This window comes from Danio rerio, chromosome 22 (genome assembly GCF_049306965.1).
Source record: "Danio rerio strain Tuebingen ecotype United States chromosome 22, GRCz12tu, whole genome shotgun sequence".
NCBI classification, from domain to species: Eukaryota; Metazoa; Chordata; class Actinopteri; order Cypriniformes; family Danionidae; genus Danio; species Danio rerio.
In genome coordinates this window covers 22614890-22636564 of record NC_133197.1, presented here as the reverse complement: position 1 = coordinate 22636564, position 21675 = coordinate 22614890, and the positions used below count along the sequence as shown (strand labels likewise).

At 35.2% G+C, this 21675-nt stretch overlaps 1 long non-coding RNA gene across 15 annotated transcripts in view; it reads left to right on the top strand.

The window, feature by feature from the left end:
- The window catches only part of LOC141380326 (uncharacterized), a 54282-nt gene that overhangs the window by 18621 nt on the left and 13986 nt on the right, over window positions 1-21675 (top strand). For all 15 annotated transcript variants that reach the window (XR_012398188.1, XR_012398185.1, XR_012398181.1 and 12 more), the window contains one exon: window positions 4907-5039. This is a non-coding gene — a long non-coding RNA (uncharacterized lncRNA). The remainder of the gene's footprint in view (window positions 1-4906; window positions 5040-21675) is intronic.

Genomic DNA, 21675 nt, shown 5'->3' with positions numbered 1-21675 from the left:
TAATCAAAATTACAGCACAAATTGTAAAATTGTGAAATGTTATTGCACTATAAAATAACTGTTTAATGTAGTCTATAAATGAATTGAATAATTTATTCCAGTGATTTTAAAGATTATTTTCAGCTTCATAACTCTTCAGAGTCAGGTGATCCTTCAGAAATCACTCTATTATTATTATCATTATCATTATTATTATTATTAATAGTAGTAGTAGTAGTAAATGGTAATAGTAATAAAACCATGTTTGATGACTAGTGTAATAATTTCATTTGAAACTACATACAATAAATAATAAATAAATATTTGATTAGTGACTATTTACAAATTAACGTTTTTTTTTTTTTTTTTTTTTTTTTTACATTTAATAAATGACACCTTAATGAACAGATTATTATTAAAATTAAAATTAATAATAAAAAAAGACCCCAAACTTTTAACCGGTAGTGTATATGCCTACAAATGGAAGTTATACAGTAAATACAAGTATAACAGTAAGTGACTTCAATCTTTTTTGATTATCCATTTATTGGTTATGAGGCTAACTTTTCCCTGTTGAACAAAGTTTACTGTTTCATATCAAAAACAGTATGTCTTGATAATCTTATTTTTTAAATAGATCATCACTGGTTGTCAGAATCTAAAATCTGAAAATACGATTAATACATTAGATGTAATTGAATGAAATATTTGCATTTGGTTCACTTAGGTTAAACACAGTCTATTCAAAAAGAGGATGATTAGTATATTGATTCATACAAATGCATATGACTTTAAGTGCATGAAAACCCTACCACTAATCCCACCCTTCATACTTAAATGTATGGATGAGATAGTACCAATTAATAGTAATTAGCTACTAAATCAAAATGTGTAATTCGCACACTGACTAACATGCAAAACATGCTGAGAGTAAATAGTGAACAAAACCAATAATCTCAGAAAACAAAGCACTCTCGACGTCCAAACTATGATGTCAACATTAAAGTGTGTGCCATATTCAGTCAAACATTAGCATCGGCGGCGCATTGCTTATTCAGAAAAGCCAGTGAAGAGTGTTTAGTGCTGAACTATGTGCTGTGAGGAGAATAATGAGCGCAGGACCTCCAGAACGGGGCCATTAATCTGAAGCCCGCAGTCGCACCCGCAGTTCGACCCGCTCGACCCGTTCCCTTGACCCGCACAACACACAGATCTGCTGAAGAGGCACAGCAGAAAATGACCATTCAGAGGAAAAACGCTCAAGACCAGACACTGCAACACTAAAACACCTGTCAGCTTGCAGATTTCATACAAAATAACATTTAAGGAGTTGTTTTGGTGCATTTAGTCGCAATTTGTGTTTGTAGATTTCAGTTACAGTGCAGATTTTGGTAACACTTTACAAGAACAGTACTTAAATAATGATGTATTAATATATAAACTAAAATAATTACTTTATTATGGACTAATGATTCATGCGCTAATCATGAACTAACTTTAACTATATCATGAGTCACATGAGTTCGTCTGTGAATTACGGCTAGTACAACTTGCTAGTACATGCTTGTTTGTTAATTAATGTATTAAATACCACATTAGTTTTTGCTTAATTTAACCAACTTATGAGCTTTTAATGTATAATTATATTATGACTTTACTTGGAGGGACACATCATCACTAACCAATTCTTAACTCATCATAAACTGCTTATGCGGTTTAGTAGGTTTACACTGAATAAACAGTTTAAACACAGGAGTTCATTAAGGATGAGTTAATGATGATGTGCCCCTCCAAGTAAAGTCATGACATAATTATCACGAGTTTATGTTGGTGACATTTACCATAATCATAAATGTTAATTAATACATTTATTAACAAACATGTACTAACAAGTAACTATGGTAACCATTATTTACTCACAAACTAATGTGCCTTACCATTAATTCATATTAAAGAAGTGTTTAGTTTACATATTAATGCATTATTATTCATGTAATCTGTGTTACCCAGATTTTTTAAAGCTGTTCTCTAAAAATGCGTTTTTTTTATGTTGAGTTATAAATCTCCACTTCTGAAGCTCTTAGAAACACCAAACTACTTTTAGTTTTATTCATATCTGTATTCTACAGGTTTTTACAGAGGAATTTATACCTACATAAATTGACTTGTCATTGTTTTTCTGGCTTGTGAAGTATTTGCAAGCTGTTTTAGACAAATGCATTTCCCTATATGCACTTTACTTTGAATCAGATTTAATATCTGACATAATCTTTGACCTTTTGAATTGTTCATGGTTTTTAAAGGATTCATAAAACATTTGTCCAAAACTGAGCAATGGGTTCACCATAGACAACTAAAAATAAATTATTTAAACAAGTGAAATAATGAAATAAAAAACATATATTTTACTTGATTAAATATAAAAGAAATAAAACATATATTTTGAAAGAAATAAGTTATTAATTATATGTACATGAATATTTACAAGTTGCCATTTTACAATTCTTTAAATAAAAAATATTATTGTTACTTAAAAATATATATAATTACAAATAATAATAATACATTTCAAGTAGCAATAAAATGTATATAAAAGCATATTTTTAGATTGTAGCACATTTTACAGTTTACTTAAAATATTCAATATAAAATTCTAATTATATATAAAATAACTATTATAAAAATAACACAATAAAATTACAAACAATACAAGTTGCTTATTTTCAACATATTCTAATAAAAAGTGGTTATTCAAACCGTATTTTATATTGAACAAACACAGTTAACAATTTTTGTAAATTGCACTGTATTTAACTGCAATATGAACTGTATTGTACTGTAGGACAGTTATGCAGTTTGTTGTAGTATTTTAAAGTCGCATTGTCAAAATTACTGTTCATTTTACAATAAAGCTATAAAACACTGTAAACAGATATAGAGCAAAATCGGACATTAACTGCTGTCAAATACACTGTAAATTACTTTGTATTTTACTGTAATATTAACTGTATGTGTAGGATGGTTATGTAGTATATTACAGTATTTTAAAGTTGCGTTTGTGAAAATGACTATATTTTACAGTATAGATGTACAATATATCAATATATATGATATCAATATATCATATACTGTAGAGCAGGACAAATGGTGCTGTAAATGTAAATACTGTATTCTTGCTGTAATTGATTTACCGTAAGTCACTGGTAAACTGCTGCCAGTAAGTTACTGTAGATTCTGCAGGATATTGTTAACAGTTCAATATAATAAAGCCTACGTGTAAATTGTATAAATCAATAAATCAAATTGCATCTGTTTGGTTAATGCTGCTCATTCAGAGTGATCAGCTGTGGTCGGTGCGCATCTGAGATCCTCATCTCTTATCAGAGTGTTTTTCGGGGGCCGGTGTGAGATGAAAGGCTGCGGGGGCTGAGTGTTTGCCGTCTGCAGTTGGGAGTCTGATGACAGAGGGTCTTTGGGAATTTAAGAGGAGCTCGGACGGCGCTTTTCCCTTCGGATGACAGACCAGGAAGGAAGGGCTTTCTTTTCAAAGCCTCTGCCTTTATTTATATTACACATTTTCATCGAGGACTCTTTCAAAGGCAGGCCGCTTGTTTCCACAGATGTGCTTTTGATTACTTTCCTTTCCTTTAATTGTCATTTGTATAAAGATCTTTATTGGGACGGTAACTTTTTTTTTAATTCGGTAAAACTTTAGTTGAATTTCCATTTCCCACTGTTAACTGCGTATTAAGATGTTGGCTCTTTATTTGTATATACAAAATACGTATTCTACATCCCTAACCTAATACCTAAACCCAAATGCTACCTTTTTAACAACTAATGAGCAGCAAATGAGGAGTTTATTGTGATAACAGTTTTAATTTAAGTTTATTAATAGTGAGAGTTGCACCACAAAATAAAAGCATGATCATTAATTAATTCTAACCAAAACCTCGTGAACCGGCTTTGTTTTAGTATTTAAGTCTTTAACACTGCATTATATAAATAGGTAATGTATTGTTATTTTCATCTGCAGGTGATAAGGTGCTTACTGTCTTTTCTACAAGAGCTAGTAGTTTTGTGCAAAATGCAGAAAAAATCATGTAGAAAGCATTTTCTTGAGTTATGAGACGTAATGAGAATGATTTATAAATCTGTTGTCAACAAAAGAGAGGCACTTCAGAAATGTTTCCCATGTTGCTGTCTGCCACGATAAAAGCCCTGTGTTTTTACATTTTAAAGTAAAACAAGAACAGTTATTACAGTATTTTTTACTTATAATAATAATAACAATAATAATGATGATTATGAAAGTTATTATTATTAAGTATTTTACTGTTCAGTTACAGAACTGTTCATTATTAAATACTTTAAAGTAAATTTGGGTAAATAATAATAATAGTAAGGATAGATTATTATTATTATTATTATTATTATTACATATGAAAGTAGCATAAATCTGAAGTGAAAAGATCCGATTCCATGCGGTTTGGGCTGTTCACACTGTCATTACTTGAGTCACATGAGGGGGAAAAATTCAGATTCGGGCCACATTTGGCTGCAGTGTGAATGTAGCCCAAAAGAGGCTGCTGTGTGCGCTTTTTGGGATCTCAAATTTCTGTCCCATTCAACCCTGCTGTTCTCATGTCAATCTACCAGAGGCCGTTGTTAACTGACTGACTGACTGACTGACTGACTGACTGACTGACTGATTGACTGACCCATTGCCCTCCTTACATAAACTCCAAAAGCACAAAAAAAAAGCACAAAAGCACAGATTGACCCACTCACCCACTTCCATAAATAAAAGCAATCCAGAAAAAGAAAAGTCCTTGCCTGATTTTTACCACATTTTCAGATTTTACCACATTCTCACCCTGTTATTTAATTGTTTATTTTGATTTTTTGGCTTCTGTTTTTGTCTTAGCCACTTTCTGGAACTGTTCTTTGCCAGACTCAAACCCCATCGTCATGGTCAACTCCTTGTGTCTCAAGTCCTCTGATGTACATGGCAAGCTACTGGACAGACTGATAACAGCGGGAAAGCTGTCCGCACAGAGGTAAGCGGTCAGCTGGTAAAAGTGAAAAGAAAAGGTGCCATACCGCCATGTAGTATTCATTTTAAAGACAAAATGAAGCCATACGTATACATAATTCATGATCTCCAGAATTGTATATAGTGCTACGTTTTCAGAATGAGCCTATACATTGGGGGAAAAAATGTTTTATGTGGTATTCCAGTTTTGCACATAAGTTTAATTCACATCTTTGGATAGAAACCTACTGTAGTTATTTTGGCTAATTTACACCAACAAAAAAGTTTTGATCCCTGAAACTTTTAAGTTTATTATAACACATAGACCACTTACATGTCAAAAGAACAAACAAATTTCTATATATAAAAATACAAATACACTGATTTAGAGCTCAATTTTCGTCATTATCATTATGGCTGTCATTGTGAACGTGTGTTTGCGCACACCCGCTCTCTGATGTCCAACAGTAAACACAGATGAGCTCCAGTCACTGATCTCTGAGCAGTTCATCTGTCATTGGTCATTATTAGCCTGAATGATGAATCAGCTGTCATTCAGAGAACCACATCAGTTAAGGCCACAGTATCAGTACAGTAGAGAGGCGTTCACCTCTTCAAAATCTGTCAGATGCTCCTGCTGAAACTGATGAACCTCAGCCTGTGATTGATAAACACAGCACATGTCAAAACAGGACATGAGGTCAGAGGAAACGACTAATACAAGGAAGTCTGGTGACCACTCTCTAACTACCAGCAACAACATTGTGTAAGGTTAAATAAATAAATGTGTAAAAAAAATAGATAGTTTGTCCTTGTATGTATGCAGTTGAAGTCAGAATTATTAGCCCACCTTTAATTGTTATTATTTTTTTATATTTCCGAAATGATGGTTAACAGAGCAAGGAAATTTTTACAGTATGTCTGATAATATTTTTTCTTCTGGAGAAAGTCATATCTGTTTTATTTCGGCTAGAATAAAAGCAGTTTTTTTTAAAATCCATTTTAACGTCAAAATAATTAGCCCCTTTAAGATATTTTTTTCTGTAGTCTACATAACAAACCATCGTTATACAATAACTTCCCTAATTACCCTAACGTGCCTAATAAACTTATAAATTAGTTAAGCCTTTAAATGTCACTTTAAGTTTCTTGAAAAATACTTTGGTAAAATATTATTTACTGATATTAAAACTATTACGTGTAGAAATGTGTTAAAAAAATCTTCTCTGGGGACAAAAATAAACAAGGTGCTAATAATTCTGACTTTAACTGTATATTAAACTTACTCTTTTAAGGGATAGTTGACCCAAAAATGAATATTTTCTCATACTTCCAAACATGATTGAGTTTCTTTTTTTCATTGAACATCACAGATGCTATTATGAAGAATGTTTGGGGGGGTTGCACAGTCAAGTGATAAAAAAACATGGTGAGGACATTTTCCTTTTGGAGTAAACTATCTCATTTTAATTAGATTTATCCAGTTGAATTATTAGACTAATCTTCATCAGATATTTGAACAGAATACAAAAGTAACTACCTATGTTTAGGTTTATGTAAATTTTTAGTTTTTAAATTTAGCACATTTAGATATATTTATTTTAAGTGTATTGAGCCATATATATGTATGTATGTATGTATGTATGTATGTATGTATGTATGTATGTATGTATGTATGTATGTATGTATATATATATATATATATATATATATATCAGATATTCAGCAGATTTGTATTTAGCATTATTTTAGGTTTATTCATTCATTTCCTTTGGGTTAGTCCCTTTATTAATCAGGGGTCACCACAGCGTAATGAACCGCCAAGTTATCCAGCATATACTTTACACTGCGGATGCCCTTCCAGCTGTGACCCAGTAATGGAAAACACTCATACACACTCATTTACACACATACACTACGGACAATTTAGTTTGTTCAATTCTCCTGTAATACGTCTTTGGACTCTGGGGGAAACCGGAGCACCTGGAAGAAACCCATGCCAACATGGGGAGAACATGCAAACTCCACACAAAAACACCAACTGACCCAGCCAAGGTTTGAACCAGTGACCTTCTTGCTGTGAGACGAACGTGCTACCCACTGCACCACCGTGCAGTCAATTATATTTATATAAACCTAAAATAATGCCAAATGGTACATTTTGTTCCCTTACTGAATATCTGATTAAAAAATATTGATCTCAAAATAATATTAATATTAATTATTGGCTTAATACATTTAAATAAATATATCTAAATGTGTGAAATTTAAAAATTCTTAAAACTTTTTATTTACATGAACTTAAACATAGGCAGTTATTTTGGTTTCCTGTTCAAATATTGGCGGAAGATTAGTCTAATAACTGACAAATTATTTGACAATAAGCTGGACAAATCCCATTTTAAAGGGATAGTGCACACAAAAACGAAAATCTCCTCAGCATAATTTTCCTCACATGGCTGAGTTGTCATGACGTCATATTGATGTTATACCCCAAAGACATGTGGTACAGGTTAATTGGGTAGGCTAAATTGTCTACTGCATGTGTGTGAATGAGAGTGTATGGATGTTCCCCAGTGATGAGTTGCAGCTGGAAGGGCATCAGCTGCGTAAAACATAAGCTGGACAAGTTGGCGGTTCATTCTGCTGTGGCGACCCCGGATTAATAAAGGGACTAAGATTTTATATTGGGCATTGACGTTGGCCTGACGTCCATCATTATCAGTTCCAAACAAAATCCAACATCCCCATGACTGTGGGGTACAACATCAATATGACATCATGCTGATGTCCTGTGCTTGCCGGGTTACTACACTGTCATTATATATGATGAAAAAAAATTGTAATACATATTTAATATTTTTATATATGATATATATTTTTCACTGATCCCACTAGTGTTGTTGCAACAAATTGCTGCTTACTTTGGTATGTCAGGGATTTGACTTGTTCACATTGCTTATACTCCTGCAAAGCGCAGCTCCTAATAAAGTTACCAACCAACTGCCTTTATTTACTCTGCAAGTCAATTTTTACTCACATTTGCCACTTGATGACTGATAATTTGGGATACTAGATGCAACTAATACCCTATAAAGTGTGAAAACAGTTTGCACAGGGTGATTAGACAGGAATCTTCATGCAGTTGGTATCTGTCACAACTGTGCAGGTCAAGAAGTCAAGCTGTTTGAGCCTGTGCCATTCAATAACTACCATACCACAGCACTCGCAAAGAGTGTGAATCATTTAATACTAATAAGAAACATTATTACATGTTATAAAATGTAAATGTAAATATTATTATATGTTATAAAATAAAATGTGCGCTGTAACCTGCTCTACACCAAACTCACAACGTTCTGTTTTGTCAATGTTATTTTGCTAATTTTTCAGATATTTTTTGGACATCTCCTGATGCCATTTGTGCTGGTCATTAACCATAAATAAGCAAGCTATTCATATACTTCACTGTTTAATGTACATGTACAGTGTGTTTATACTTCGTCGCACAATATATTTAGTTATTTGAATACTGAATACGGTTTGTATAGTTTTTTCCCAACACAAAATGTGGAAAGGTTTGTGAACGCCCAAAGTGCAATAGCACTACACGTCTGCACACTGCCCATATGAGACTATCTGACAACTTTGTTTATATACTTTTCTTTAAAGTACAAAAAAACAAAACAAAAAACAATGTTGTCTCAGAATATACACAATTTGTAGGTAAATATAATATGAATTGCCATACATGTGGGTTCAGCTGTTGGAGATACAAAATGTAGTGTTACAGAGTATGTAGTCAAGTGCCTGACAAAGGGTTCCCGGTTAGCAAAGAACTTTTTGTTACAATTGGATCTTATAAATCGGAGCCTTTCCAAGTGGATATCGGAGGCCATATCCATTAACCAGATTTGAAAAAAGGACGTAAAGGAGTTTTCCAGTTTTTTTGTATTTTTAGTACTTCTAATATAGCTTGGTCACAGTCATGCCTAGAGTGAGGGCTCGTTGGAGATGTTTTGTAAGGGTGAGAGAGTGTTCTGAAACACCAAAAATAGCGAGCTCTGTGTCCGGTTAGAGGGAAACGTTATAGGCCCATAAATCAGTATAAGTATAAATCAAAAATGTATATCCAAAAATTTAACAAAGATGAGCTAAACCAAAATGCACGAGCTGTGGTGTTCTCTGTAGTTTTACACTTGTCACACATACTGTAGGTGAAATAGAGGGGAAAAATGTGTAAATTGGTTTTGCTATACGTAGTGCAGGCGATGAGTAACTTTGAACTGTATTAACTGGTTCTTACTGTTTACCGAACAGGACCGTACTGCAATCAGGCACTTGTCCCATAGTTCCTCTGATATCTCAGTTCCAAGTTTATCCTCCCAAGCTAGTTTAAATTTATCATTAGTAGTTGAAACAAAGGTTTCAAACATTCATTTATTCGTTCATTTATTTTCTTGTCAGCTTAGTCCCTTTATTCATCCAGGGTCGCCACAGTGGAATGAACCGCCAACTTATCCAGCAAGTTTTTTTTTTTTTTTTTACGCAGCGGATGCCCTTCCAGCTGCAACACATCTCTGGGAAACATCCACACACACATTCATACACACATTCATACACTACGGACAATTTAGCCTACCCAATTCACCTGTACCGCATGTCTTTGGACTGTGGGGGAAACCGGAGCACCCGGAGGAAACCCACGCGAACGCAGGGAGAACATGCAAACTCCACACAGAAACGCCAACTGAGCAGAGATTCGAACCAGCCACCGAGCGACCTTCTTGCTGTGAGGTGACAGCACTGCCTACTGCGCAGGTTTCAAACAACCCCACAAAATTTGAAGTATGATGAGTGGACTGAGTGTCCAGGAAGAAATCAAAAAGCACACGTTTATCAGGGATGCATTCAAAATGACAAATTTTAGCTTTCACATAATGCGTTACTTGCGAAAAATGTGAATGTGGTATATGTAACTTTGTATAAAATTCCACCTCAATGCAATCATTTGCATTACTAAAGAAGCATTTTTAAAAAATATACTTCAACATGGCCAAACTGCTTGATTACAATCAAAAATGGCTGCCTTCACAGTCAAACTGTGCATGTCTATGCACACTAAAAACATGTTAAAAACTGAACTTAAACATGGTAAATATGCACATTAACACAAACTAAAGAAAATACTATTAAAAAATGCACCTCAACACATCAAACTGTGCATGTTGTTAACACTTGCTGAAGAAACATATTCAAAGTAGTGCATTAAATAGATTGTTGTAGAAAGTGAATAACTCAATAGAGATGCAATGTCAGACACAATGCACTCAATGGAGCTAGTGATGTTACTGGTACTGAAAATGCTTTGTAATGATAATTTTTATTATCTCAGTAAATAGTATTATTTTGTAGGAATTTTTGTATGTAACTCAATAATCTAGATCAATCATACTGATTAAAAAAAGCACAATCCTATAAAATAAGGACATAGAGAATCGAAAGACATAACTTGACCAGGATTGTCATGACAGCACAGTTGCACTATATTGCAAGCAGCAGGAACAAAATGCCCTGTCAGCCTATTATTTGACCAGATTTTACTGTAATATCCACAAAGCGGAATTTTGAGCTATTTTGAACTTTGAAAGTGGATCGCACACATTCCTTTGCTCTTGCTCTTTGGTTGACGAAGCTAAAACGGCCTTTGCATGGTTTTAACTTTTTTTGACTTATATTTTTGGGCATTTTTTCTCTTTATCCAAAACCGTGAATGCCAACAATGTTCAGTTTAAATTCAGTGCCTTCCTAGTTTATTGTTTTTGTTCTATCTTTTCTGTTAATTCTTCAATAGTTACCCACATAGCAAATTTCTGGCCCAGCTCTGGCCCACACAATCCACTATTGCTTTGCCCACATGCCCCAGTAAATTACAGTTCATGATGGGACCAAGTCTTGCTTCCAGGGAAGGGCCTAACATGGACCATTTCTGGGCCAAGTGTCAGCTAAGTTAAAAACCCATGACTGAGCCTGAACTGGGCCAGACATGTTGGTGTGTCACGACTACAATGGAATTGATAAACCCACGAATGACTGTGTTTTAAGCACGCTATGGGCTTCCTTTTTCTCATAGCCACCTTATTGGTAATTTTTTTTCTTTAAAAATAAAATAATAAAAATGTATTTTAAATGTGGGTCAAGATAGGCCAAACTTACATGATTTCCCACATATCAATTATTAACATCTGGGCCAAATATTACAGTTTACATCTGGCCCAAGTATTGTGTGCCACCTTGAAGATGGTGCCACCTCTGCCAAACTAGGGCCATGTATAGGGCACACATGCTTAATGTCATTGCCGGATGAATGCCTGCTGTGCCAAATTTATGCCAAATCTGGGCCAGAATTCTTTGCTACCTGGGTAAGTAATGGCCAAAAAAGTTCTGCCCCCTTGTGGACAAACTAAGTGAGTTAGGCATACATGCTGAGCTCTGTATTTTTGTACACCCTAAAGTAAATGTTAGGGTTAAAAGTATAGCTCACCCAAAATAGGAAAATGTACTCACCGTTTACTCTCCATCATGTGGTTTCAAACCTTTATGAGTTTTTTTTTTTTTTTTTTGACTGAACACAAAAGAAGATATTGGATAGCTTTTATGTTCACAGTGGAGAAAAACACTACGGAAGTCAGCTTTTCTCTGGTGAGCAAGTTTCATATGTTCACCAACTGAATTGATTTTCACATTTGGCACTTGCCGATTGTTCATTTTCGGCCCTGAGGATACCAATAAAACTTCAGCCACCCCTTCGAAAAGTTTTTCCCCCATGCCATCAATTAATTAATTAGGAAAAGGTGTCATTTGTACGAGACTCTTGAGAAATCAAGGGCAAGAAAACTCTTTTTCTCTCTCTTGTCATCATGTTGTTCTTCTTGTCACTGCTTCATTAATTTTCTCGGGGTAAATCACGTCAAGAGTGTGCATGTGTAAGCTGTCAGGCAGGAGATGTATCTATTCATCACCTCGGGGAGCGCGTGTGTGCGTTTCGCGTGGCCCGTGGGTAATCTTGACAGGGGACGCAGGGGAGGTCTGGCACGCCTTGTAAACAAGATGCTAATGTCTGATAAGAAAAGCTGATGGCTAATGACAAATTGCTAATAACGGCAGGAGACTGCAGAGAGCGAGAAAGTGTATTGATTATCCTTATTACTCAAAGCATTCGTCTTGGGAGATGAACGGGCCGAGGGAGAGGGAGGAGGGAAATTAGCCTGCGCCTTCCCCCCGTTGACGGACTGATTGCTCTCGGGGCCCTGAATGGGACAAATGCGTTCACACAAAAACACATAAACCTCAACCTTCTGCCTGCAGGATGAGGAAGCTAACAGATGATCCAGAGAAAATATCCTCAGCTTTTGGATTGACTTGATAAAAAAGTACTCTTGGGTTTACTTCAGATCTTCATTTTTTAAATATTGTGTTATTTAAAGAGATAGTACGATTGGGTAATAAGAGATTACCCAAAAATGACAATTATGTCATTTTATTCATCATCCACTTGTTTGAGTTTCTTTCCTCTGTTGAACACAAAAGGAGATATTTTAAGAATGCTGCAAACTCTTAGCCATTCACATCCATATAATTTTTTATTATTATAAATGTCAATATTATTCCATCCACATATTTTTATGTGCATTCTGAAATATTGCATAAAATATGCTTAATGGAAATGCCAAGATGCGCAAATATTTTATCAAACTCATAGGACAACTGAGTAGGACAAACTTTTTATCCGATATGAAAAAATGTGCATAATCATGGGATCATGATCATTGGCAAATTGACATGCCAGCTCTAGAAATGCTTGTTTCGGTCATTCTAAAATCCCTCAGCCATCAATGTAGTTCAGTATTATTATACCTCTCAGAACTGTCTTGAGCATCTGCACTCCCAAAAAGGGGTTTCACACCTCCGAAAAGCCACTGCTCAGTTTTGTGTATAAGTCTAATTCACATCTTTGAATGGAAACATACACTCTCAGAAATAAAGGTCTGTCACTGGAGCAGTACCTTTTCAAAAGGTACATTTTTGTTGTTAACAGGTCCTTGAAGGTACATATTAGTAATTAAATAGTACAAATGTGTACCTCAAAGTACCTTATAGCTACAAAACTGAACCTTAACAGTACAAAAATTGTACCCTAAAATTACTAATGTCCACCTGTATGGTACAAAAAAATTACCTTTTGAAAAAGTACCACCCCAGTGAGAGATTTTGTATCTTTTGTTCGGAGAGTGAATCTGCTTATTTCTTCAAAATATGTGTTGTTTTATAAACAAACTTCGAGAAGAGAACGTGATATGATTGAGACCTACCTGATCTCGGACCCCCTAATATGCTAACATAAACGGGAGCCCTGGGCTCAATTATCCTTTAAGCTCAGGGTTACCAAACCTGCTAATAGCATCAAACAATATCTAGTGTGAACGCCTGAAATTCTTTTGTATTCAAAACACAAAAAAGAAGCTCATATTGTTTTGGAATCACTTCAGGGTTAGTAAATGGTGAATGTGTTTTCATTTTGGGTGAGCTATTGCTACATGTATAAATAAAAAAAAAAGGATTTTGTTGATATTGATTTCATATGATAATAGTTTTTTTTATTACTGATTTATCCGTCTGACATAAGAGGAAATAGATTTAATAGTAAATAAAAATAAACAAAACTAATCTCTGCCTTTATTTACCATTTTACCTTCTCCAACTCATTCAATATCAATCACTATTAAATATTACTTAAAAACTCTGGCTTTAGTAGCACACAGTAGGCCTGGATGTATTGGGCTTAAATATGAACTTACATCCTTCTCTGCATACACAGACATAGCAGTGCTTTATTGTAAATAAAACACAGTTATTGCCCAGTCGCCATCAATGATATGCATTTTATGAAGTATATTATTTCTATAAACGTGCTTCTGTTTCACAAGCTTGAGTGCATTTGTAATCAGGAATCAAAGAGCGAGAGGTTTGGCTTGTCCGTCTCGCCACATCTAAAAAATCTTGCCTTTCCTTGGGCACGGTCCACTTCTACTCATAAACCCTGGTTGGAAAATACTTTGAGTTAATGGTGACCACCCTGAGAAGTCTTGGAGTTATAGCTTCAATGCATTTTGCGTTGATTTTCAGTTTTGAAGATGGCATTCTGCTGTGACTTGGTCGCTCAACCACTTCAAGTTTTGCAGGTATATCTGTACGCCAAGAAAGAAAAAAAGAGCTTTTTTGATGGTTAATCCACAATTACTGTTGTTCGTCTGAAGTGCTGACTTCTCCAGAGAGCAGCGGCGAGGGCCGTCTGGGTCACTGTAGGACTGCCCATCTAAGCAGCACAAAAAAATGAGGTCACTCTTTTCTGCTGCTTCGCCAAAATCTGTCCCGGGTCGAGCCGGAGACATGGGGATCCATACCTGCCTTTGTTTCAGGGACATCTTTTGTGCAAGAACAATAAGAGACAAGAAAAATGAAGAATTATTAGTTAGGGCATGTTTTAGTCATTTGTGCTCAAGGCCTACTTGACCGCAGGCGTATTCAGACTATTTTGATGCAATTTAGATGTACAGATGTTACTACAACTTGTGTTTTAATTGAAACTTAATATAATATAATATATTAATAACTTAATATAATATAATATAATATATTAATAACTTAATATAATATAATATAATATAATATAATATAATATAATATAATATAATATAATATAATATAATATAATATAATATACAACATTTTATTAATTTAGCTATTTTATTGAAAGATAACAATAAATTGCACTACATTTGCTACATGCGCTGACTCACAATAAAAATGTCATCATCGCAATAATGTTTTTTCATTGTTGCTATATTTATTATTTTAACTAAAACTGACAGGATATAATCTGTTTAAATATATAAGTTATTTTAAATATACATACACTCATTGGCCACTTTATTAGGTACACCTGTCCAACTGCTTGTAATGCAAATATTTAATCAGCCAATCACATGGCAGCAGCTCAATGCATTTAGGCATGTAGACATGGTCCAGACGATCTGCTGCAGTTCAAACCGAGCATTAGAATGTGGAAGAAAGCTAATTTAAGTGACTTTGAATGTGTCATGGTTCTTGGTGCCAGATAGGATAGTCTGAGTAATTCAGAAACTGCTGATCTACTGGGATTTTCACGCACAACCATCTCTGGGGCTTACAAAGAATCGTCCGAAAAAGAGAAAAAAGTGGCAATTCAGTGGGTGAAAATGCTTTGTTGATGCCACAGGTCAGAGGATAATGGCCAGACTGGTTTGAGCTGATAAAAACGCAACAATAACTCAAATAAGCACTCCTTACAACCGAGGTATACAGAAGAGCATCTCTAAACACACAACACGTCCAACCTTGAGGCAGATGGGCTACAGCAGCAGAAGACCACACCGGGTGCTACTCCTGTCAGCTAAGAAGAGGAAACTGAGGCTACAATTCGCTGAGACTCACCAAAATTGGACAATAGAAAATTGGAAAAATGTTGCCTGATCTGATGAATCTTTTGATGCTTTCTGCTGCGACATTCAGATGGTATTGTCAGAATTTGGCATCAATAACATGGAAGCATGGATCCATCCTGCCTTGTGTCAATAGATCAGGCTGGTGGTGGTAGTGTAGTGGTGTGGGTGATATTTTCTTGGCACACTTTGGGCCTATTAGTACCAACTGAGCATTGTGTCAACAACACAATTGCTTACCTGAGTATTGTTGCAGACCATGTCAACCCCTTTATGACCACAGTGTACAGATTTTCTAATGGCTATTTACATCAGGATAACATGCCATGTCATAAAGCATGAATCATCTAAAATTGATTTCCTTAACATGACAACACTGTACTCAAATAGCCTCCACAGTCACCAGATCGCAATCCAATAGAGCACCTATGGGATATGGTGGAACAGGAGATTTGCATCATGGACGTGCAACCTCCAAATCTGCGGCAACTGAGTGATTCTATGTCAATATGGACCAAAATCTCAGAAATATTTCCAGTACCTTGTCAAATCTATGCCACAAAGGATTAAGGCAGTTCTGAAGGGAAAAGGGGTCCAACCCAGTACTGGTACGGTGTACCTAATAGAGTGGCCAGTGTGTGTGTGTGTGTGTGTGTGTGTGTGTGTGTGTGTGTGTGTGTACCTAATAAAGTGGCCGGTGTGTGTGTGTGTGTGTGTGTGTGTGTGTGTGTGTGTGTGTGTGTGTGTGTATAAACATTATAGGCTATTTGATCTGTTAAAAAAATGTATGTATTAATGTTTAATCATGTTATAATTTCTGTGTGTTTAGCTACATTGAGTACAGTATCTTTTATGAGGCACAAAGGCCTACGGTTTTTGTTCTTCTGTGATGTAATGATCTTTAATATCTGCAGTCTGTTAAGCATTTTTATAGTATTTTCCAGCTACATCTGAGCTGAGCTCCTCAGGCCAAGCAGCTTCCGTTTGTTACAGCCTCATCTGGGCTTTCGACTGTAATAATGGCACCAAATCAATAACCATATTTGTCTTACAGTAAACGTGCTAAAGTATTTATGAATGATTTGATCCTTTGCCCCAAATAAAACAAACACGCCTGAACCCGCGTCATGGAGGTCGGCGTAATGAATAGCGGCATTAAAATCAATTGGTATAATGCTCGCCGAAGAAAGAAAAGTAAGCAAATCAATCGGGCTGCATTATCATGCACCCGCGACACGTTTACCACGAGGCGTCGCGCACGCGCAGTGAGGAGAGTGTTGGCGCAGATGCTCAGGTGGAAAGACGCTGTTGTAATGCACAGATGTACTGTGAGACAGATGTATTATTGTGATGTGCTGAAGGTCAGGCCTCATTGTGTGGCACTGTTGTAATAACGGGACTGACAGACAGCGAAACAACTCGCCTCAGTTTAATCTCTACGGCAACAACCCAATCAAGATGCTGCAACACTTTCAGCATTCATCATCACGACACACCGCTGTAATTGTGGCCTTTACAGAGAAGACAGAGGCAAGACTGTAAATTACATTACGACTGTTACTGTGCATAATAATAGGTATAAGTAGGCTTGTTTAACTAAATCTAACTGTTGTTATTATTATTTATAAAGGCCATAATTACATGCTACACATTACAAAAATGTTATTATTGTGCAATTTATATAATAATAATAATAATAATAATAATAATTATTATTATTATTATTATTATTATTATTATTATACAGACAACGAGGTGGCGCAGTACGTAGTGCTGTCGACTCACAGCAAGAACGTCGCTGGTTCGAGCCTCGACTGGGTCAGTTGACGTTTCTGTGTGAAGTTTGCATGTTCTCCCTGCGTTCATGTGGGTTTCCTCCATGTGCTCCGATTTCCCCCACAAGTCCAAAGACATGTCATACAGGTAAATTGGGTAAGCTTGTTCGTAGTGTATGATAATGAGTGTGTATGGATGTTTCCCAGATATGGGTTGCAGCTGGAAGGGCATCCACTGCGTAAAACGTGTGCTCTGTGCTGGATAAGTTGGCGGTTCATTCCACTGTGGCGACCCCGGATTAATAAAGGGACTAAGCCGAAAAGTAAATGAATGAATTATTATTATTATTATTAATAATAATAATAATAATAATAATAATAGTGTAAACGTTATAATAACATAAATGTAATAATTAATATGTACTTATTACATAATTACATTGTGTATATGCATATAACAAATTATACATATATATATATATATATATATATATATATATATATATATATATATATATATATATATATATATATAAATACAGCTTTTATAACAATAAGAAGAAGAAGAAGAAGAAGAAGAAGAAGTAAAAGAAGAATATAATTTAACAATTATGCATAACTAATAATAAATAATATATAATAAAAATAATTTAAATATAATATTTTTTTAATAATTACATTCATTCAATAATTTTCTTTCTGGCTTAGTCCCTTAAATAATGACATATATAATAATAATTACTTATAATTCTGAGAAAAAAGTACACATACATACACACACACACACACACACACACACACGTTATCTAATATAGTACAACCTCAAATCAGAAAATGTTGGGACAGTATGGAAAACGCAAATAAAGACTTTCACTGCAGACAATAGACACGTAGTACAATTTTGGTTAATTGCAACACATTTCATAAAAAGTTGGAACAGTAAAGCATTCACCCCTTGGTAATGTTGCCATTCCTTCGCACAACACTTAAAAGACATTTATGGACTGAAGACACCAAGTGATGAAGTGTTTCAAGTGCAATTTTGTCCCATTCTTCCTGCAAGCAAGTCTTAAGGTGGGCAACAGTACAGGGTCTTCGTTGTAGCATTTTGTGCTTCAAAATGCACTACACATTCACAGACAGGCCAGTCAAGTACTTGTATCCTCTTCCTCTGCATCCAGGACTTTGTATTGTGTGCAGAATGTGATTTTGCATTGTCTTGATGAAATATACATGGCCGTCCCGTCCGTCGTGTACTTTTCAGCATTAAGGGTGCCATCACAGAAGTGCACGTTAACTTTGCCAAGGGCACTGACACAACCCAACATCATGACAGACCCTGGCTTTTAAACTTGTTGCTAGAAACAGTCTGAATGATCCTTTTCTTGTTTGGTTCAGAGTGCACAGTGTCCATTTCCCTCACCAAAAAATACCTGAAATACTGATTCTCCTAAACCCAGGACACAGTTCGACTGTGTGATGATCCTTTTCATACACCTCCGAGCCCAGAGAAGTTGAGAGGCCTTCTGGACACTGTTAACATAGGGCTTCCTTTTGGCACAGTGCAGTTTTCACTGGCATTTGTGGATGTAACTACATATTGTGGTACTTGACAAAGGTTTGCCAAAGTAGTTGTAAGCCCATATTGTGATATTGATTATAAATGAATGAGGATTCTTGATGCAGTGCCACCTGAGGGATCAAGGATTACGGTAGTTCAGCTTAGGCTTGTGCATTTGTCCTTTATGCACTGAAATTCCTCTTGATATGCACTGTTGAAGGTGAAATATCCAAATGTCAATCCAATCCTTCTTTGAGGAACATTGTTTTTAAACATTTCAATCATTTTCTCACTTATTTGTTGGCCAACTGGCGATCCTCGGCCCATCTTTGCTCCCAAAGGACTAGACCTTTCTTGGATGCTGCTTTTGTACTAAATCATAATTACATTCACCTGTTGACATCACCTGTTTCAAATTACATCATTATTTGCCTGATTACTAGCCCTAAACTGTTCCCAACGTCCCAACGTTTTGCAGGTCTGAATGGCAGGAAAGAATGTATATTTACAAATGTAAAGTTGACCAGAACAAAAAGTGAAATATTTTGTGTTCATATTGTCTGCAAAATACATTTGGAAATCTCTACTGTCTTTTTAATTAGCATTTTACATAATTAACTTTTTCTGATTTGGGATTGTACATTATATTTATATTACGTTTAGATCTCTAATTATTTTATTTTAAATTATGTTTAAAAATATGTTTTTAAATATTGATTTATATTAAATGTTAAACTTATATATTATTATAAAGATTATATTATAAGTTAATATAAGCTATAATTAGTAAAATTATTTGCATAAAAATATATAATATACATTTGAATTATGTAATAATATTACACAAATGATCTTAACTATAATGAAATAATTTGAATGTTAAATTGTAAAAAAAAATATTATTTGTATTTAATATTAATTCATATTTCAATAATAAGCTTTCAATAATAGAAATAATAATACAATTGTATTATCATGTAGGCTACCATTACTATTCATAACATTATAGCCCAATATAGATGAATAACAATGAGTTTGCTTGAAAGGTACCAAACTATTTTAGTTACTCTCAAATCATTCAGAAATCAGAATAAAGTTATCCATTAAACACTGTCATAAACACTAAATACTGTGATATCATGCTCACTATAAAAACTCCCTCAATGACTTTTAACAGAGTCAACAGTTTATCAAGCATTAAAAATGGCCACCGTGAGCTCAGCTTTCCTGCAGCAGAGCGTCTGTTTGCAATCAGCGGCGCAGCTCTCTTAAATCAAGTGATGTCACCGCTCGCTCGACACGTGGGAGGTTTGAGGCGGGAAACATGTTGAACAAGCGCCTTCCTCGTCAAACTCGAGGAAATGTGGGAAAACACTGCGGTCAACCGACACTTACAGACGGGCCGAAAACACAGGACGCTGGAGGTGGGCAAGAGTTTAAATAAAGCCTTTCGGGACGTCCAGGAACGAGTGTTGATGTTGAAACCGTCCCAAAGTCTGACCCTAAAACTCGGACTGTTTAACTGAGGCAGGTTTCGGGTGTGATATTAGCTGAAAACGATTACGGCGGACCACACGGAAAAGAGATGAAAAAAGGGCGGTATTTTTAGGAGGACGTCGGAATGAAGATTTACTACATCGGTGTAAAGAGCGCATTTTTAAGTGCCACCTATGTAGAAAGTGAATTTGATGTATATCATTTGCAGCCAATTATGGAAAGGGAAGGTCTTTTTTTTTGGTGACGCCATATTAATCATGGACAGAGATCACAATGATGAGCCTGTGCTGAAAATTATACCAGAGATCAGTGGTTGGACTTTGATATTTGTATTTAGCTGCAGAATAGCATTTATTTTTGTTTTCAGCATAAAACTACATTATGCTTTCATTTTTATTATTGATAAAATGAAATGAAAGGCTACTAAAATATTTATTAGTGTATATTTTTATCATTAGTTTTTATACATGAATAAATAATATAATTTAAAATTAAAAAGGCCTAAATAAGTATAACAGTAGGTACTATATATGGGTGACACGGTGGCTCAGTGGGCAGCACTGTCGCCTCACAGCAAGAAGGTTGCTGGATCGAGCCTCGGCTGGGTCAGTTGCCATTTCTTTGTGGAGTTTGCATTTTTTCCACTTGTTGGCGTGGGTTTCCTCCGGGTGCTCCGTTTTCCCCCCACAGTCCAAAAACATGCAGTGCAGGTGAATTGGGTATGCTAAATTGTCCATAGTGTATGTGTGTGAATGCGAGAGTGTATGGGTGCTTCACAGGGTTGGATTGCAGATGGAAGGGCATCTGCTGTGTAAAACATATGCTGGATAATTTGGCGGTTCATTCTGCTGTGGAGATCCCTGATGAATAAAGGGACTAAGCCGAAAAGAAAATTAATGAATGGATGAAATTGGCCATATGTGTATGCATGTAAATGAGAGTGTATGAGTGTTTCCCAGTATTGGGTTGCAGTTGGACTCATATTAGAAAATAGAAAACTGTGCAGTTCAGAGAAAAGATTAGAATTGTAAAATATCAACCCAGAACTGCAAGATATAAACGTTAAAAAGAAAAAGTTATAACTCACAACATTTAAAAAGAGAATTTCTCGAAGCCATCTGATAAAACGTTTCAAAATTCATATTCAATAAAAAAATTCCCAGCTTTATGACTTTAGCATTGCAGGTTTTTATTTCGCAACTCTGGGAATAAAAGAATAGTAAAATGTAAGTTTAGAATTGTGAGAAATAAAATCAGCATTGCGAGACAGACTATAAAAACCCTATA